Source organism: Peromyscus maniculatus, chromosome 1 (assembly GCF_049852395.1).
Source record: "Peromyscus maniculatus bairdii isolate BWxNUB_F1_BW_parent chromosome 1, HU_Pman_BW_mat_3.1, whole genome shotgun sequence".
In the NCBI taxonomy this organism is placed as follows: domain Eukaryota; kingdom Metazoa; phylum Chordata; class Mammalia; order Rodentia; family Cricetidae; genus Peromyscus; species Peromyscus maniculatus.
The window spans coordinates 184,042,201-184,060,097 of NC_134852.1; the positions used below are offsets into that span (position 1 = coordinate 184,042,201).

A 17,897-nucleotide genomic window follows, 5' to 3' on the forward strand; every position below is an offset into this window, starting at 1 on the left:
CAGTCTCACCGAATCTGCACATCCAGCAGCCGCCCCAGGAGACTCACGTGCCTTTCAGGCTGGAGCCAGGCTGAGCTCTGCTCTCTTCTTTCCATCTCAAGTGTTTGTCTCCTTGATTCTCTCTCTTCTTGTCTGTTCCAAATACACCGCCACCGCCACCTCCAGTCACCTCCCTTTGTTCATCTTCCTTTACTATGCCTGAAACATGTGAGAGGAATGAGCCAAACAAAAGTAACACCATCTAATTTATGTCATCTTCAGTAAAACAGACAACAACAATAACAAAAATCAACGCAGGAAAAACAACTGAACGTGGTGGCTTGAATGAAAACAATCTCCATTGGCTCATCTGTTTGAATACTTGGTCGGGTCCCCAGTTGAAACTGTTTAGGAATGATAAGGAGGTCTGGCCTTGTTGAAGGAGTGATGCTGTTATTGGGTGCAGGCTTTGAGATTTCAAAAGCCCAAGCCATCCCTCGTTAGTTCCCTCTGTGTCTTGCTTGTGGATCAAGATGTGAGTGAGCTCTCAGCTGTTGCTCCAGTGGCACGCCTGCCTGCTTCTGTGCTGAACTGTGTGTGCCTTTAACCCATGCTTTCTTGGACTGTCCCCTTGCAGCGAACCAATCCATAGTAACTACCATTAAGATGGAGCTCAGTCTCCAAGCTAGTGATTGCGCTGGGCTAGGCTGTAAAGTCAGCTGGCTCCATCCGCCCACGTTGCTGTACCATGTGAAGTTAAAGGATCAGGAGTAATCTACACAGCCAGGCCAAAAGCCTAGAACTGCAAGAAAGAAAAATAAGACGGAGTAAGAAGACAGTGTACTTAACCATGTCTCTCGTGGAGTCGCGGAGAGGGAGAAGCAGAGTCCATTTGTCTCAAAACCCTCTCCTCCAGCTCACTCCACAAGTTTTCAGCAACAAAACTCCAGAAGTTTTGTAGCTGGCTAAGTCCAACCCAATCTGGGAGACATTTTCAATCTTAAGCTGACTTCTTCCCCGACTGTCACCCCTTGGGATGAGGCAGGCTAGTGCTACCCTTTGTGCTAAGCACATCTTCATTTGTGTGGTGAGTCACAACCTACTTGTGATATGTGAACCCTCATATCTGTGGTATGTTCTGTCAAATAGCAGGATAGAGTGATTTTTCCCTTCCCTCCTGTCTTAGTTAGGGTTTCTATGGCTGTCATGAAACACCATAACATGAAATGATCAAAAAACAAGTTGAGGAGGAAAAAATTTATTTGGCTTACACTTGCATATCACTCTTCATCATTAAAGGAAGTCGGGACAGGAACTCAAGCAGGGCAGGAAGCTGAAGGCAGGAGCTGATGCAGAAGCCATGAAGGGGTGCTATTTACTGTCTTGGTCCCCATGGCTTGCTCAGTCTGCTTTCTTATAGAACCCAGAACCAGTCCAGGGATAGCACCATCCACAATAACTAATTAAGAAATTACCTTACAGTAGATCTTATGAAAGCATTTTTTAATTGGGGTTCTCTTCTCTCAGATGACCCCAGCTAGTGTCAAGTTGACATAAAGACCTCCTTATTGATATTTTTTTTGGATAATGAAATTCTATCATTGTTAGTCATGTTTTTCTTCAATAATTTAGCTAACATCCATAGTACACTTATGTGCCAGACAATGAAATACCTGAAATACCCTATTTTTAGAACAATAGACATTAAAACTTTGAAAATCTGAATGGTGTAGAGTTCAGCACTAGGGAACTTACCTGGCATGAGCCAGGCCCTGGGTTTATTCCCTAGCACTGCAAGAAGAAGAAGAAGAAGAAGAAGAAGAAGAAGAAGAAGAAGAAGAAGAAGAAGAAGAAGAAGAAGAAGAAGAAGAAGAAGAAGAAGAAATATATATATATACATATACATATATTCAAATAGATATAGATATATAATTTGAATACTTTCATTAAGATTTCACCAAGAAGTAGAAGAGGTAGAATTTAAATAATCAAGAAATCTAGCCTGAGAGGTCAAACACTCCTCCCTAGGCTCTTAGCATTGCTCCTGCCCACAGCATCCCAGTGTGACCTACTTTTGAGTACAGAGCCTAAGATCTAAAGTCATGTTTTAAGATTGCTTATTCATGTTTTTCGTGTCCTTCTCCAAACTGACCCTTCTGTTAGCTCTGATTATTTGGCTTCTTTCTATGACCCAATTTTCTCAAACTGATGATGTTTCCAAACTTCTTTTCTCTTCCTGTGGACTGGAGCTCCTGTTTGGATGATCTACATGAAAGCACCCTTTGAGCTTCCTACTTGCCCAGAACTTTAACTCTTCCTGGTGTGCGAGGCCTTCTAGATGCTGTACTACAAAGGACTGGTGGAATCAGGGTCTTAAAAAAAAAGAGCCACAGGCTTTCACCACTGGGAGGGAAGTTAATGATTGATGGGTATGGTGGTCCAGGTGGTAACAAACAATGGGCAAACAGAGGCCAACTGTTCCTGATGCTATTTTCCCCCGAAAGCCAGACAGCACTTAGCTGTACATAAAGAGCCAAGCTGTGTTCTTCTGATGCTTAGTTCAGTAGAAAATCATGTAAGGAGGAGATTGATGCATGCAAACTAAGAACCAGGAAAAAGATAATATGGAGTAAGAAGACAGTATACTTAACCATGTCTCTCCTGGAGTGGGGAGGGAGGGAGGAGCAGAGTCCATTTATCTCAAAACCCTCTCCTCCAGCTCACTACACAGCCCGTGCATTCTGCAGCCAGTGACTCTCACTACATTCTCCATTCCATATTGGATCAGGAAAGACATGCAAGGAGCCCTCCACAGCTATCTTTCTGGGTCTAAGTCTGTGCCAGCAAATGAAGTTTGGTTTCACTAGGAGTCTCACTACCAACCAATCTATTTAGCTGCACAGTTTTAAACACAGTGTGCTGTATAGCTGTGCAAACATACTGTCTTTATATTAACCTTTTGTAGGCATTCTTCTATTGAAAAAATTATTATCTTTAAACTATTTGTTAAAAAACAAACATGAATATATAATATATACATACACACACATATATATATACAGACACACACACATGTACCACACACACACACACATATGCAGACACACACACACACATGTACACACACACAGAGACCTCCATAGTACCAGGATCATCATTTCCATCTCTTCTCCCTTCATATCTTGTCCCATAAGAAGGCCATCAGGGTGCTGTAGTTCATATCTGAAAACGTCCAAAGGCCTATGATGCTGATAGCTTGGTCCCCAGCCTATGGGACTACTGGTATATTTATGTGAAGGAGATGAGATAATGTGGATTCTATGGAAGTGGGATCCATCCAGAGGAAGTTACATCACTGGGGTGTACCCTCAGGGGGGACCTGGGGCCTTCCTCTCTCCCATGGCCTCAGTTGTTCCCTCTGCCATACCCTGCCAATGGGATATATTGTGCTATCGTGAGACTAAAGTGACAGGGACATGTGACTGGGAATGGAATCTTTTGGAACCATGAGCAAAAATAAACCTTTTCCTTGACAAAGTTGACTATGTGGGGGTATTTGGTCACAGTGACAGAAGACTGACTAATACACCTGGAGCTGTCATCTTCTCCAGAAAACCTCCAGGAGGGCCAACCTGAGGCTATTGTCCAGATAACTTCTGTTCAAAACGTAGAAAATAGTAGTCACTCAAGCAATGGCAAAGGGCCATCAAATCAATAGTCCTGTTGTTTTTATCATAATCAAGTATGTGTGGTGTAGAATCATGGTGCTCTGCTTTAAAGGACAGTGTGTCCAGCTTTTTTTTTTTTCTTTTTTTTACCAGCGTCTCCTCAAGTCCATGAAGCATCAAGCTACAATATCACAATGGCTAAGAAGTCATTTGCCAGTGGGAATTGTTATTGCTCCCTTTTGATCTTCCAGGCCTACCATTGAATGCTAGTGCACTGCCGACCAATTGGTGTCACATGACTGTGCTTTGACGTGCCTTTCCCACTCTGTTCCCTACCATTTTGAAACAGTGCATCTCTTTTTGCCAAAGTTCACTAAAATTCATTCAAAGAAAGAGATAAGAGCATGAGTAAGAGGAACACTGTGTGAAAACTTCTCCTAAAGAAGTTCCCTAAAATCCAAGGACGGCTTTTCTATAGACTTACCTTATTTACAGTAAAGAAAGCAGTCAGTGATTCATATGTATAAAAATATCATAATGCAGTGCAGTATTTGGTATATAAAAAATTAATAAAATCAAATGCAAACATCTCAGTGACATGTCGGGGGAGGAAAAGGGAGATTAAAGCAGTCCTTAAACTATAGGCCCAGGGATCTGTATTTTCTAACAGTACTAGAAGAAAATAACAGATTTGTTAAGTAGATTTTCTTTTCTAAACAAAAATCAGTATCTATTTTTGAGCTTACTGTGCTCTTAAATTACCACATTTTTAAAAAGTGACATAAGGGCATGCTAAGATGGCTCCGCAGGGGAAAGTGCTTGCTGAGCAAGCCTGAGTACCAGATCTCAGTCCCTGGATCCCACATGGAAGGAGAGAAGCAACTCCCAAAGCCTGTTCTCTGACCTCCACGTGCATGCTACTGTGAGAGAGCCTGCACACACACACACACACACACACACACACACACACACACACACACGTGTGCGCGCACACACACACAAATAATAACAATAATAATGATAATAATAATAATAATAATCTTTTTTAACTGTAAAGATTGCCTAAAGGCAATAAATATTCTTTAACATGGGGGATATTACAACCTCTAAATTTGAGAACATTCCTTAGCCAGAGGAGTGAGTGACTATAGTAAGAACAATGATGGGCAGGAACAAGATTTTCAACTCAGCTTTAAAAGAAAACATCCTCGGAGCCCCCGTCTGTTGCCCTGGTTTCTACGTGTAATCTAGACTTCATATCAATTCTCATTTACTCATCAATTTTGCGACAGTAAAATGTGATTCCAGTGTTCTGGGCAAAGCAAACGCAACTGGAGGCGTGTATGGAGAGAGGAATAAGTGTGTTTTTAGTCAACTGAACACTAGATGGCTGTAGCTACAAAACCAATACTTTTTCAAAATTCTAAAATTCTATTCCAAACTACTCTGAAAACAGATGGATTCTAACCCACTCAACCAAACTGTTATCTCCCAAAGCCTTGCAGACGTTAAGAAAAGCCTGGAGACTTTTCATGTGAAATGTTATATTTCCAAAGAGCAAGCGTAAATCCTCAAAGTCATAGATGTCACATTGACAAATGCTGGCAGGGATCACACATAACCTGCTGCATCCTTGTTCTACTCTCTACTTGTACAGTATTGTGTTCCTCTTGATCTACTGGCACATATCCCAATTCATTTGACAAATTATTATCAATAATCTGTGACGAAGATGGATTTTTCTCACTAAAGCCAAGACACTGAGACTCTGAGAAGGGGCAGAAGCATTACACAGCCCCTAAGTAATATGGTCTGGGCTGGCATCCCAAGTCCTAACTCTGCAACCTGTGTCCTTTCTATGTAATAAGCAAGGACATGAACTAAGCTCCTTCACCACATAGCATCATCTGACATAGCACTCTCATTTAGAATGTCGCTTCTAGTTAATTATATACTGTGGGAGCCCGTTCTGGGGTTCCTCGTGGCTTTACCCAGCAGGTCCGAATAGAGGATGATCAGGACCACGGGCCTGAGTGCAGGTGTCTGGGATGGCCTGCACTTGGCTGTGCTGGGGGAGGAGGTCTTTTGCTCCACCCCTTGGCGTCTCTATAAAAACCCTGGACCAGAGACAGTCGGGGCCCGTTGGAATAGGTTCCAGGCCCTCTCGAGGCTATCCTTTATTTTTCTATCTGTTTATCTCCGCAAGACTCTCCGCTATAAATCCTTCTATCTAATATTTCCTGCTGCTCGCACTCAAGAAAACTCTGGGAAGCTGTGGGGGTGGTGGGTAAACGCCCCACAATATACCCGCACCCACCTCCCAAACCTTCAAAAACTCCTAGAAAGCTGAAATCAATGAAGGAAGATGTCATTGAGATGGGAGAGGGAGAAAAAGGATCCTGGCAGGGAAGGAAACTTCTTATATTAATATTTTAGGTTTTCCAAAGCTTTTTGCTTTATTTTTGCCAGTGAAAACGCAATCAATGATTTTTGGTCTAAATGTAATAAGATAGTGAGAGCAGAATTTAAAACCATGAGCCAAATAATTGCCCCATGAGTGACTGGGGACAGCCACAGCATAAGGAAGTTATCCTGTTCAGTCTACCTCTGCGAATACTGCCATCTCAGCACACAGCATCACCCTCCAGCAATTTGGGAGTTCTCAGAGCTCCCAAGTATCCCTCTCTTGGTTCCCATATCCTTTTTATGCCTCAACACCTCCACATTTGACCGAACCGCATGTATTTCATACCCAATGCCAACACTTTCACCTCAGCTATCATCACCTCTCACCCCCTCTCTGAATGGTCTTTGGCGCTTTTGTCTCTGAAATCCAGAATGTGAAGTATTTGAATAAATGTGTGAATAAAATAATTCTAAGACAGCTGAAAGGGGATTATCCAAGTTTGATTTCTGATGCTGTAATAATCTACCAGGCAAGAAGCCACTTATGGTAGGGGAGAAGAGGTTTTTGTTTAGCTCACAATTCCAGGTTACTGTTGATCAGCACAGGGAAGTCAAGACAGCAGGTAGTTTTGACAGCTAGTCATTAGATAGTCGTATCACACTCACCCCCAAGAGCAGAGAGAAATGAGTGCTTGTGTGCTTGGTGCTCAGCTAGCTTTCTCTACTCTTACACAGTCCACAGCTTCAAACCAGGGGATGTCACCACCTGCTATCAGGGTGGGTCTTACACATCAGTGAAAGCAGTCAAGACAATCCCACAGAGGCATGACCACGGGCCAGCCTGATCTAGACAATCCCACATATTCTAAGTTGTTCCAAGTATTTTCTGTATTAACTGTGAATGAATAGAACAAAATAAATTGGAAATAAAATTTAAAAAAAAAAGCAAGTTCCCATAGGCATTACTTACCCTTTCTATTTGTTAGAATATTTGGTGCAACAGTAGTGTCACAGTCTGCTCATAGACTCCCTTCTCTGTATCTCTGTCTCTGTGTCTGTCTTATCTCTGTCGCTGTCTCTGTGTGTACATGTGTGGATGCACATTTGTGTTTGGATGTGCATACATGTGTGTACAACCATGTTTGGAGGCCAGAGGTCAACATCAAAGTGTCTTTCTCTATGACTTTCTACCTTATGTTTTGAGACAGGGTCTCTCCCTGAACACAGAATTCATTGATTGGCTAGAGGAGCTGGCCAGTGAACTCTAGGGATCTGTCTCCTCTCCCCAACTACTAGAATTACAGACACGTGCCCAGTTTTCTACAAAGGTCCTGGGGATCCAAACTCAGCTCTTCATGATTGCACAATGTGTACCTCACAGTTTGAGCCATCTTCCAGTCCACCATCTCTGACTTGAAACAGTTACCATATTACCAAAGCTCCTAAGAAAAAGTAGGTCTTGCATAGTTTATAGGATAAACTAGTGGGAAATTGGTGTTTTCCGGGCACTATTTAAATTGGGGCTGTTTTTAATGAAATAAAGGCAAGTATTGCCATTGTGAGGATAGTGGACTTCCATGGTTAGACTGATGGAATCAAGGTCCTGAGTTGATCCCATTCTGATCCAGTGGATCCTTTGTCCCATAACTACGGATGCACCAAACATGAGTAGCCCTCGTAAAAGTCTGCTTGGCTGTTTGTCACTCTACTTCTGGTCAATAAATCCCTGCTGTTGTAATAAAATGGTCTGGAAAAGAAAAATCATAGCCTAACAATGCTGTCAAATTCATTAGTGTCACCAGCCCTCATGAGCAACGTTGGTCATGGTTTGACATGAGCATATCCTGCTCTATAAAATGTCAGGACCTATCAAAGAAGACACTACTGATTTTTTTTTTTTTTGGTTTTTTGAGACAGGGTTTCTCTGTGTAGTTTTGGTGCCTGTCCTGGATCTCACTCTGTAGACCAGGTTGGCCTCGAACTCACAGAGATCCGCCTGGCTCTGCCTCCCAAGTGCTGGGATTAAAAGTGTATGCCACCAACACCTGGCTGAACTTTTTTTATGTGAGACAATTATAAACTGAATGCTACTTTCTCTCTAAAACTCATGTTAAAACTCTGACCATGATGACATTTGAAAATAGGTTCTTTTGAAGATAACTAGACTAAGGTGGGCCATGAGGGCAGGGCCTTGGATAATACAAATGACCTTATTAGAAAGTATCTCTGGCCAAGAAGAGTTAGCTGGTAAATGTGCCTTTCAACACACCTGATTACCTGTGTTCGATCCCAATGACTCACATGGCACAAAGAGAGAATCAGCTTCTAGAACTTGTCTTCTGACCTCCACACTCATGCTATGGCATGCATACACCCCCACACATACAGAAATGGAAAAAGTAATTTAAAATATTTTTTTTAAATCTCTGTATCAGCCAGGCATGGTAGCGCATGCCTTTAATCCCAGCACTCGGGAGGCAGAGACAAGCAGATCTCTATGAGTTTGAGGCCAGCCTGGTGTACAAAGTGAGTTCCAGGACAGCTAGGACTACTACTCAAAAAAATGAAACAAAACAAACACACAAAATTTCTCTCTCCATGGTCACATACCAAGAAAAATCATGCAAGGAAAGGAGACCCTATGGCACCTGATTTTGAATCCCAGCCTCTAGACCCCTAAGAAAGTGAGACCTGTGGAAACCACCCACTGTGTGATATTCTGTTATGGCAACCTGAACTGGGCTCTTAGTTAAAGCTGCTCCTCCCTCCCTCACACTGGCTCCACTTGGATACATCTAACCACTTGCTGCTGTAAACATGACATGAATTCCAGGAGAACTCATACTTGGAGTTTCAGATTTGGATCTTTTCCTAGTGCTGTGTCATAGGGTACTCTCCAAAGAGGCTGGGCAGTGGCAGCAGGCCACAGCTCCCAGTCAGTGCACAGTCAGGAGGGAGTCCGATTTTAATGCAGGATACTTTCAACTAAGAAAGGGTGTCATAAGAAATAACCCCAGGTCAGTTGGCTTCTGTCTGTCTGTCTATCTATCTATCTATCTATCTATCTATCTATCTATCTATCTATCTATCTATCTATCTATCATCTCTCCTGTTTCTTCTTGTTATGTCTTGCTGTCTACACCAACTATCTAAGGGGTCCTGCTTTCCTAATCCTCACTTAGCACTACCTAGGCACTTACCACACAATCAGGAACCCCCTCTGTCAGGACCTTCAGTCTCACAATATCAACAATTCTGTGTGGGCTCATCCTCAAAGTAAGAATCCCTCACTCACTGGGGAGCCAGACAAGCCCCAAATGGAGCTTCTTCTGGGAAAACCAAGAAGGGTCTTGGTGAGCGGATCCATTCCCTAGAAGAAATAAGTAGAGTTGTCCAGCTGTGGATGTCTATACGTGAGAAGCAGTGAATGCTACCTCTGCGAGTACAATTCCAGGGCAAATCAATAATTCCAGAGGTGCTTTAGTTAGGACAGGTATGTACTCACTGGGGTGGGGCGGGGGGAATGCAAGTCAATCAAGGTTTGTGATAGACTAAGTAAAGCTGTAGGCAGAAAGAACAGTGCATTAGAGCTCCAGTCTCCTCCCCTCTCTAGTCACAGGTATACTTCTGTAGTACCTTCCCTTGCTTGTTTTGTGTTTTTCTACAGACAAAAAAATGTCCTAAGTTGGTTCTCTTACTTGACCTGAAGCCAAAGGAAAGTATCCTTTAATTCCAGTTTCACAGCCTGTTTTACAAGCCTTAAAGCAAAATCCACTCAGAAGTAGGGGGGTTGTTTTTATCTTGTAAATATATTTTTTAAAAAATTCTTTGAGGTTACTTATATAGACTGGTGCTCATGCTGGGTAATTAACCATAGCTTTAAATTTTTTAAAAAATACAAATTATCTATTCTTTAAGAAACAGGGTTACTACTGAGATTTCCAGCTGTGAACAGCAGCAATGGCTCTGTTCTTAAGAGCCAGCTCCCTCTTCAAATCTGAACGAGCAGCTTCTACAACATTTATCTGGCCTAAATTCAGCTACTTGTTTATATAAATGCTTTGTGGATTTTGTGTTTGTAAGCCAGCATTTATCTACATACTTGACCTAAAACTCTATACTTTACTCCATGTAAAACAGTAATAGGAAAAGTGTGACACAATGGAATAGTCTCCTAAATTACCCTGTCTGTTATATCACTTTGACACTGCAGATAAATGAAGTAACAACAAAAAGAAAATCTTCGTTTCCTAAAGTGGAATGAGTTCTACATTTAAATTTATGTCCATAAACTAGGTTCAAAAGAGTATTGACCCCAGTGACTGTAATGCGAAACACATTTTCATTTTGTAAACAAGAGAGGAAGACAGTTTTGTAGCTTCTCTTTAGGCCATAGTGACCCAGTTACCTGGTCAAAGGGCTGCATGGATGCAAGAGACAGGGCGAGTTAAAGTTTAACTCCCAGGAATTGTAAACCAAACCTAAAGCCACTGAACCTTTGGAGTTTGATACGATGATTAGAATATAACCAAAGGGGCAGGCGGAATCCGCCATAATCAAGGAACCTTTTTCCGGGTGGGGAACCTCCGAAATTACTCAGGTATGGCCCATGCTTTTTGTGTTTTCTGTTTCAATTCTGTGTTATGATATCTGAGAATGCATGAAAACAACTTGTGCTCTTCACTGCCTGTGAGTCTAAGCCAGAGAACTGCCGTTTGCTTCTATACTAATGAAACCAACTGAAAAACAAAACAATGTATTGGAATGATCCTATAATCTCAAGATGAGATGAATGCCATAATTTACTCCTTGACTTAGTACATTTCCAGAGCTGGTGGAAAGTAGAGTAATCACTGTGGGTTCACAAGTGGGGCTCATTTCTACAACCCTTAAGTCCAGCCAGATATCGGCGAGAGCTGTGCTTCACTGTCTTTTCTTGTCCCTAGGACCTCAGAACAAAAATGTAACTAACCAAGACATAGTTTAACATCTCTAGAAACATTTTTTAGTTCTGTGTATCAGTCCTAATTCCTGTAATACTTTAGACTCTACCTATTCGATTAACTTCTATATGCTGCCACCCTAAGAAAAGAATTGGGGTGAATTCTTGCTATTTCTTCTGCCATTAACCTGCTAACCAAAATAATATCCTAAGCTGTTTGCTTTTAATTCTAGCAAGAAAAGAAGACAAAGACCACTATAGATAAATGACCGCTTTTGAGTGTGTTAATTCTCAAGCTCGAGGTGGCTATTTATCAGATCTCTTTCACAGACTGAACAAACACAGCACAGCACACATATTTTTACATTACTATTTCTCTCACCCCTAAAAGATAGCTAAACATGCAAGCAGGATGGTTAAAGGAGGGAGGTAGATCAGGGCATTTTCTGTTCTAACAGAAATCTCAGCTCTCTGACCAAAGCGCTGTGGCTGCACCATGATCAGAGTAGGTACCACAGAGAGGCCCCATTAAATAGGTGTCTGTCCTAGTGAAAAAGCCACAGATGTGACTCTCCAAGGAGAGGAAAAAATGGGAAATTATTTGTGTATCCCAAGAGATTAATGTTTTATAAACCAAATATTGTTAAACTTCTAAGATAAGGAGCATCAAATGATTTAGTCTAACTTGAAACACTAATGTGCTGAGCAGCATACAGCGAGAGGATGAATCTGAAATAAAAGGGAAATCACTTACTTGTCCAAGCAATTAGGGATTCCCCTGTCAATACAGAGAAGTTGATACTTGTGGTTTATCTTTCATGCTATTTCTAGAATAATATTGGTACTTCTCAGTTTAAAAAATGTGTACATCTTGCTGTTCTGATTTATGTGTGTCAAGTATAAAGGAAGAAAACACAGTTGGGAAGAAATAAGTAGTTTTAAGTGACATTTGCAGAATGACATACTGATACAAAGTCATGAGCAGCCATTTTAAACTAGGCTAATGACAAGTTAATTTGTGATGTTTTAAGTATCAACATTACCTGCACTGCACGTAAGGAACAGCAGGGGCCATAAACATGTGTCTCTATAGTCACCCAAATACCCTGAGTTAAGTAATGTTAGGCAGTTGAAAGCAGCTCTTCTTACTATTCAGGTGCTCTTCAATATAACAGCAATAATATTATTAAGTATTAGATTATTAAGTGCATTTCTAAGCACTCTCTATAAATTCAATCTCCTGTTATTCTTAGATCACCCATATGGGGCTACCACTATTATTATACTATTACTACTATATATCATACTGTTATTAGATTGAGGTGCAGACAAATTACTTAACAGGCTCAATGTTAAAAAGCAAGTGGCAGAGGCAGGTGACCCAGCCCGGTAGTCTAATTCCAGAGCACATGTGCACACTGTACTCAGTCACTGGGATTCACTGTGTGTGCATGGGTGTTTCTCATTGCCATTAGCCAAAAGAACAGGTCATGCAGTTTCCTAACCTTATTTTATAAGAGAACCTCTTCTTCCAGGAGCATTTATCTATCAACATCTCTCCAAAATCATACTCCTTAGGCTACAGGCCAAGAATAGATCACTTTTATAGGCCACATCTAATATTTGAGATGACCAGTATCAAATGAAATCATAGAGTTTAGAGTGATCTCAGGCAGAGCTTCCAAGAGCTCAGATACTTTCATCGTCCTCCACCAAACAAAGCCATGCCCAAATTAGAATCTTTAAAATTAATTACAGCAAGAATGCCAGACTCTTCTGCAGACACAGGCTGCCATACTCACTCCAGACCTCCCTGGCTTATGAAGCTGTGTGTTGTTTGACTTCCCAAGTTCTCAGATTCTTTAGATGTGAAAAGGATACATGGTCTACCTATTTAAAGATTGTTAAGCAGAGCACTGGTGTTTAAGAACAAGTTGACTCCCTTCTTCTATTTTCCTATTTATAACAATTTTTCCAGAAAAACTTATACTATCTAAACTTACCACCCACTAGCTTTCTCAGAACAATTCCATTAACATAGAAAATTATATAAATAGAGAAACCCACTGCTTCAAAACCTACACACACACACACACACACACACACACACACACACACACACACACAACTACAAACAGCATAACTTTTAGTTTAGAGACTATTTCTCGAGCTCCTACTAAAAACTCAACATGTTCTTACTGACACCCATAGTTTCAGGCTCTGAAACTGTTTATGTTAACATTATCACACAGACAGCTGGTCTAAAACCTATTTCAGTAACTATCTGAAAACAACGGCATCCCTTAGGACGCTGGGTAATACTTTGGGTACTATTGCTCAATGGCTTTCATTACCACATGTGTCTCTCCCTGACTCAGTAAGCTCAAACAAGACAGTATCGATCAACGGAAGATAAGCTGCATTTTATCTTATCCATAGACACAGTAACCAGGTTTCTCTCAAGTGCAATTCTAACAGTCCAAACTCCCCCAGGGAAGGCAGTTCGGAAAGATGCCTCACCCCTGCACTGACACTCCATATTCAATACCTAAATCCCATCTGCTCCTTAGCTTAAAACTACATTTCTTGTCATTAACAAATATTTACTGCCAAACAAATCAGGAAAGTTGGTTTATCATTTTAAGCCATCAACACTACTCCAGCCAAGCTATAAGATTTTAACATTATTTAGAATTTTTAAAATTACATCATTTTTTCTTTTCCATTTCCTCCTTCCAACCCTTCCTAAGTACCTCTCATTGATCTCTGTCAAATTTATGGCCTATAATTCTTTAATTTTAATATATATATATATATATATGTGTGTGTGTGTGTGTGTGTGTGTGTGTGTGTGTGTGTAAAGGGAGAGAAGGGAGATGATAGAGATAGATATATTGATAGATAGATAGATAGATAGATAGATAGATAGATAGATAGATAGATAGATAGATAGATATTCCTAAATATATAAATACAACCCAATCAGACAGACCATATAATGTTACTTGTATAAATTCAGGACTGACCATTTTAACACACCAAAGTTTTGTGTTGAATATTTTTGGTGGATTAAAATAAAAGGCTAAAATATACTTATACCCTGGCAATTGGTTCCAGGGCCTTGGGCTCAGGACTTCTGTGGTACCCAAATCCTCATATACTCTAGTTCTCTATATAAAAACAGTGCAGTGTTTGCCTATAATTTATGTACATCCTTTCACATACTCTAAGCTATCTCTCTGCTACTTCCTGCCCCTTGCACATTGTAAACACTGTTAGAGAGTTTCATGCTGTATTGTTTATATATTAATCAAGATAACTGTCTGTTAATGTTCAGTACAGATGCATTTCTTCCAAATATTTTTAATCTGTAATTAGCTGAATCTATGGATAGGGAACCCACAAAATCAGAGGTCCGGGTATGTTTCCTTTTGTAAAAATTGTCTTCACTAAACTGTGCTGACATCCTCAGCTCTCTAATTTGATATTTTGAAAGACATCTAAGCTAAGCTTTTTCTCTGTGGATTTATGGAGGAAATTTTGTGTGTATCAATATTAATAATGTGAACATGTCCCGGGCTTGCTTCTTCCAGTGAGGAATGGTTTCTAGTGATATTGAGAGGAAAGAGTCATAAAGATATGAAAACTCCCTGTACTTGCAGAGTGTTCTGCACCAGTACATAATATGTCTAGTGAGAATTAACACATGATAGTTTAACGAGACTGACTGTCTAAATAAGCAAATTTAATTATAATTCTATAAAATCCCACTTCCAATTAGGTAGTAATGACTTTGCTTCCTCCAACAATTAGAAAATAATTATTGGTTAGGATGCTCAATTGAGTTAAAGAATACTAGGTCTGAGTATGGGAATTACATACTCTAGTACCTTATTACCACAGCATATTCTAGTTTATAAATGTGTTTAAGGGCCAGTAAGATGGCTCAGCAAGAATTCACTGTATAAGCCTGAACCCCAAATTCAATCCCCAGGACCCATAATGAAAAGCAAAAACTAAGTCCCCAAATTTCTCCTCTGGCAAGTACATGTCCATACTCATACCCATACATTGAACACATGCATGCACACAAAATAAATAATAGTAATAATAATAGTAATAGTAATAATTTCATTGATTAAATTTGTTCTTTGTCAATTTCATATATATGTATATATATGATTGTTTTCACCACAACTCCTCTTTTTAAAAATATTTTTGTTAATTCTTTGAAATTTTTATATACTTTATTTTCATCATATTCACCCCCAACTCCTTCACGATCCACTCCCACCTTCCTATGGCCTTTTGTCCTTTTCTTTAGTTTACTAACCAATAACCCATCAAATCCAATTTGTGCTGTCCATACACTTCTGGGCAAGAGGCTGTCCGTGGGAGTATGGTTGAACTATCAGAAGTCACACCCCCTTTTACATTTTTTTTTATTTAATTTAATTTAATTTTACAATACTATTCAGTTCTACCTATCAGCCACGAATTCCCTTGTTCTCCCCCCTCCTGCCCCCCTCCCCTTCCCCCCAGCCCACCCTCCATTCCCACCTCCTCCAGGGCAAAGCTTCCCCCAAGGACTGAGATCAACCTGGTAGACTCAGTCCAGGCAGGTCCAGTCCCCTCCTCCCAGGCCGAGCCAAGCGTCCCTTCATAAGCCCCAGGTTTCAAACAACCAACTCATGCAATGAGCACAGGACCCGGTCCCACTGCCTGGATGCCTCCCAAACAGATCAAGCCAATGGACTCTCTCACCCATTCAGAGGGCCTGATCCAGTTGGGGGCCCCTCAGCCATTGGTTCATAGTTCATGTGTTTCCATTCGTTTGGCTATTTGTCCCTGTGCTTTATCCAACCTTGGTCTCAACAATTCTTGCTCATATAAACCCTCCTCTTTCTTGCTAATTGGACTCCTGGAGCTCCACCCGGGGCCTAGCCGTGGATCTCTGCATCCAGATCCCTCCGTCCTTGGATGGAGTTTCTAGCACGGCAATTAGGGTGTTTGGCCATCCCATCACCAGAGTAGGTCAGTTCGGGCTGTCTCTTGACCATTGACAGCAGTCTACCCTTCAACTGAAGAATGGATAAATAAAATGTGGTACATATACACAATGGAATACTACTCAGCAGAGAAAAACAATGACATTATGAGGTTTGCAGGCAAATGGATGGATCTAGAAAAAATCATCCTGAGTGAGGCAACCCAGACTCAGAAAGACAAACATGGTATGTACTCACTTATAGGAGGATACTAGATGTGGAACAAGGATGACTGGATTGCTACTCACATCACCAGGGAGGCTACCTGAAAAACAGGACCCCAAGAAAGACATGGGGATCGCCCAATGACGGAGAAATGGATGAGATATACACGAACAGCCTGGACATGAGTGGGGTTAATGAAGGCGAGAGTCGAGGAAAAGGGAGCTTGGGGGAGTGGGAGATCCCAGCTGGATCAAGAACGGAGAGGGAGAACAAGGAATAGGAGACCATGGTAAATGAAGACCACATGAGAATAGGAAGAAGCAAAGTGCTAGAGAGGCCCACAGAAATCCACAAAGATACCCCCTTTTACATTTTATTTATGTATTTATTCATTTATTTTTGAGAATTTTGAGTGCCATATTTATATCATTTTTCCTCCCTACCCTCCCTCCAACTCCTGCCCATTCTTCCCAACTTCATCTCAAAGTCATGACTTCCTATTCTTTAATCATTATGGTTGCACACACACAAAAAAAATTTATGAATACAAGCTGCTGAGTCCCTTTAAGTATTGCTCATATGAATATATGTTTAGGGTTGACCATTTTGAGTTGAACGATCTATTAGGGCATTTATCCTTGGAAAGACTGATTCCACTTCTCTCATTAACCATTAATTGCTTGTAGCTCTTCATCTAGGAATGAGACCTTGTGAGATTTCCCCCAATCCACATAGATATGTCCATTGGTGTTGCTATTTTTCTGATCTTATTTAGACACCCATATTATTGAGATTTCATGGGTACAGCTTCCCTCCCAAACATAGAAGACCCCATCTTTTAGGAGACATGGGGGAGTCTGCTGGAGTCCACTCTGACCTGCTCCCACCTTTTAAAGGGTTCTTGAGTGGAGGAGAGAGAAGATAGACCTAGACAATGAGGAGAAAGACAGAGACAAAGGATAGCTTCAGGAGGATCCTGGGTCCATACCGAGCCACACCCACTCATTTATTCAAAAGGGCTTTTTATAATATGCCAAGGGGAGAGGCAAAAAAATCTCCCTCTTGCCAGATCAAAGCATACTGTACAGCCAAATGTAAACCCTTCCAAATACCTGACAAACATGTCAGTGGCCAAATCATCTCCTTGTGCAGCCCTGTTGGGTAAAGCAAGCTCCGATTCTCTGACCCTGAGTAATTTGGGCCCCCCACAGAGACACCATGGTCATCTGAGAAGCCACATTCTTTAAAAAAAAAAATCTCCAAGGAGCTATCAACTATTCATAATTTCTCTGTTAGTGGTGGGAGCCCCTTCCCACTCCATAAACTTGAATGTTGACTGGCTTGACCTTGTACAGGTCTTCTGTAGGTTTCAGGCCGGGCAACCACAGCTGCTAATAGTTCATATGTGCAGTAGTCAATCATGTCATCGTTTCATTCCAGTCCACCCCAATTTCCTACTCTAACGAATTTTCTGTCCCTTCTTCTAGAATGGTCCCTGAGTGATGAGCAGTGATATAAATGTCCCAGTTGTAGCTGCCACTCTATAGTCACTATTCTCTGTGCTTTGACCAGATGTGAGTTTCGATGTTAACTACTGTTCACTCACTACATAACAAAACTTTTCAGCTGAGATCTGAGAGCTGCGCTAATCTATGGATAAAGAGACATGAATTTAGAGGGAAGTTTGAT

At 41.0% G+C, this 17,897-nt stretch overlaps 1 protein-coding gene across 4 annotated transcripts in view; it reads left to right on the plus strand.

Annotated features, from left to right (window-relative positions):
* The first annotated feature begins 10,537 nt into the window (after window positions 1–10,537).
* A1cf (APOBEC1 complementation factor) overlaps window positions 10,538–17,897 on the plus strand; it is a 77,034-nt gene continuing 69,674 nt past the window's right edge. For 2 of the 4 annotated variants that reach the window (XM_042262643.2, XM_076562191.1), the window contains exon 1: window positions 10,538–10,653. The gene's annotated coding sequence lies outside the window, so the exon portion shown is untranslated. The remainder of the gene's footprint in view (window positions 10,654–17,897) is intronic. The other 2 variants (XM_042262636.2, XM_042262640.2) reach the window with 1 other exon arrangement.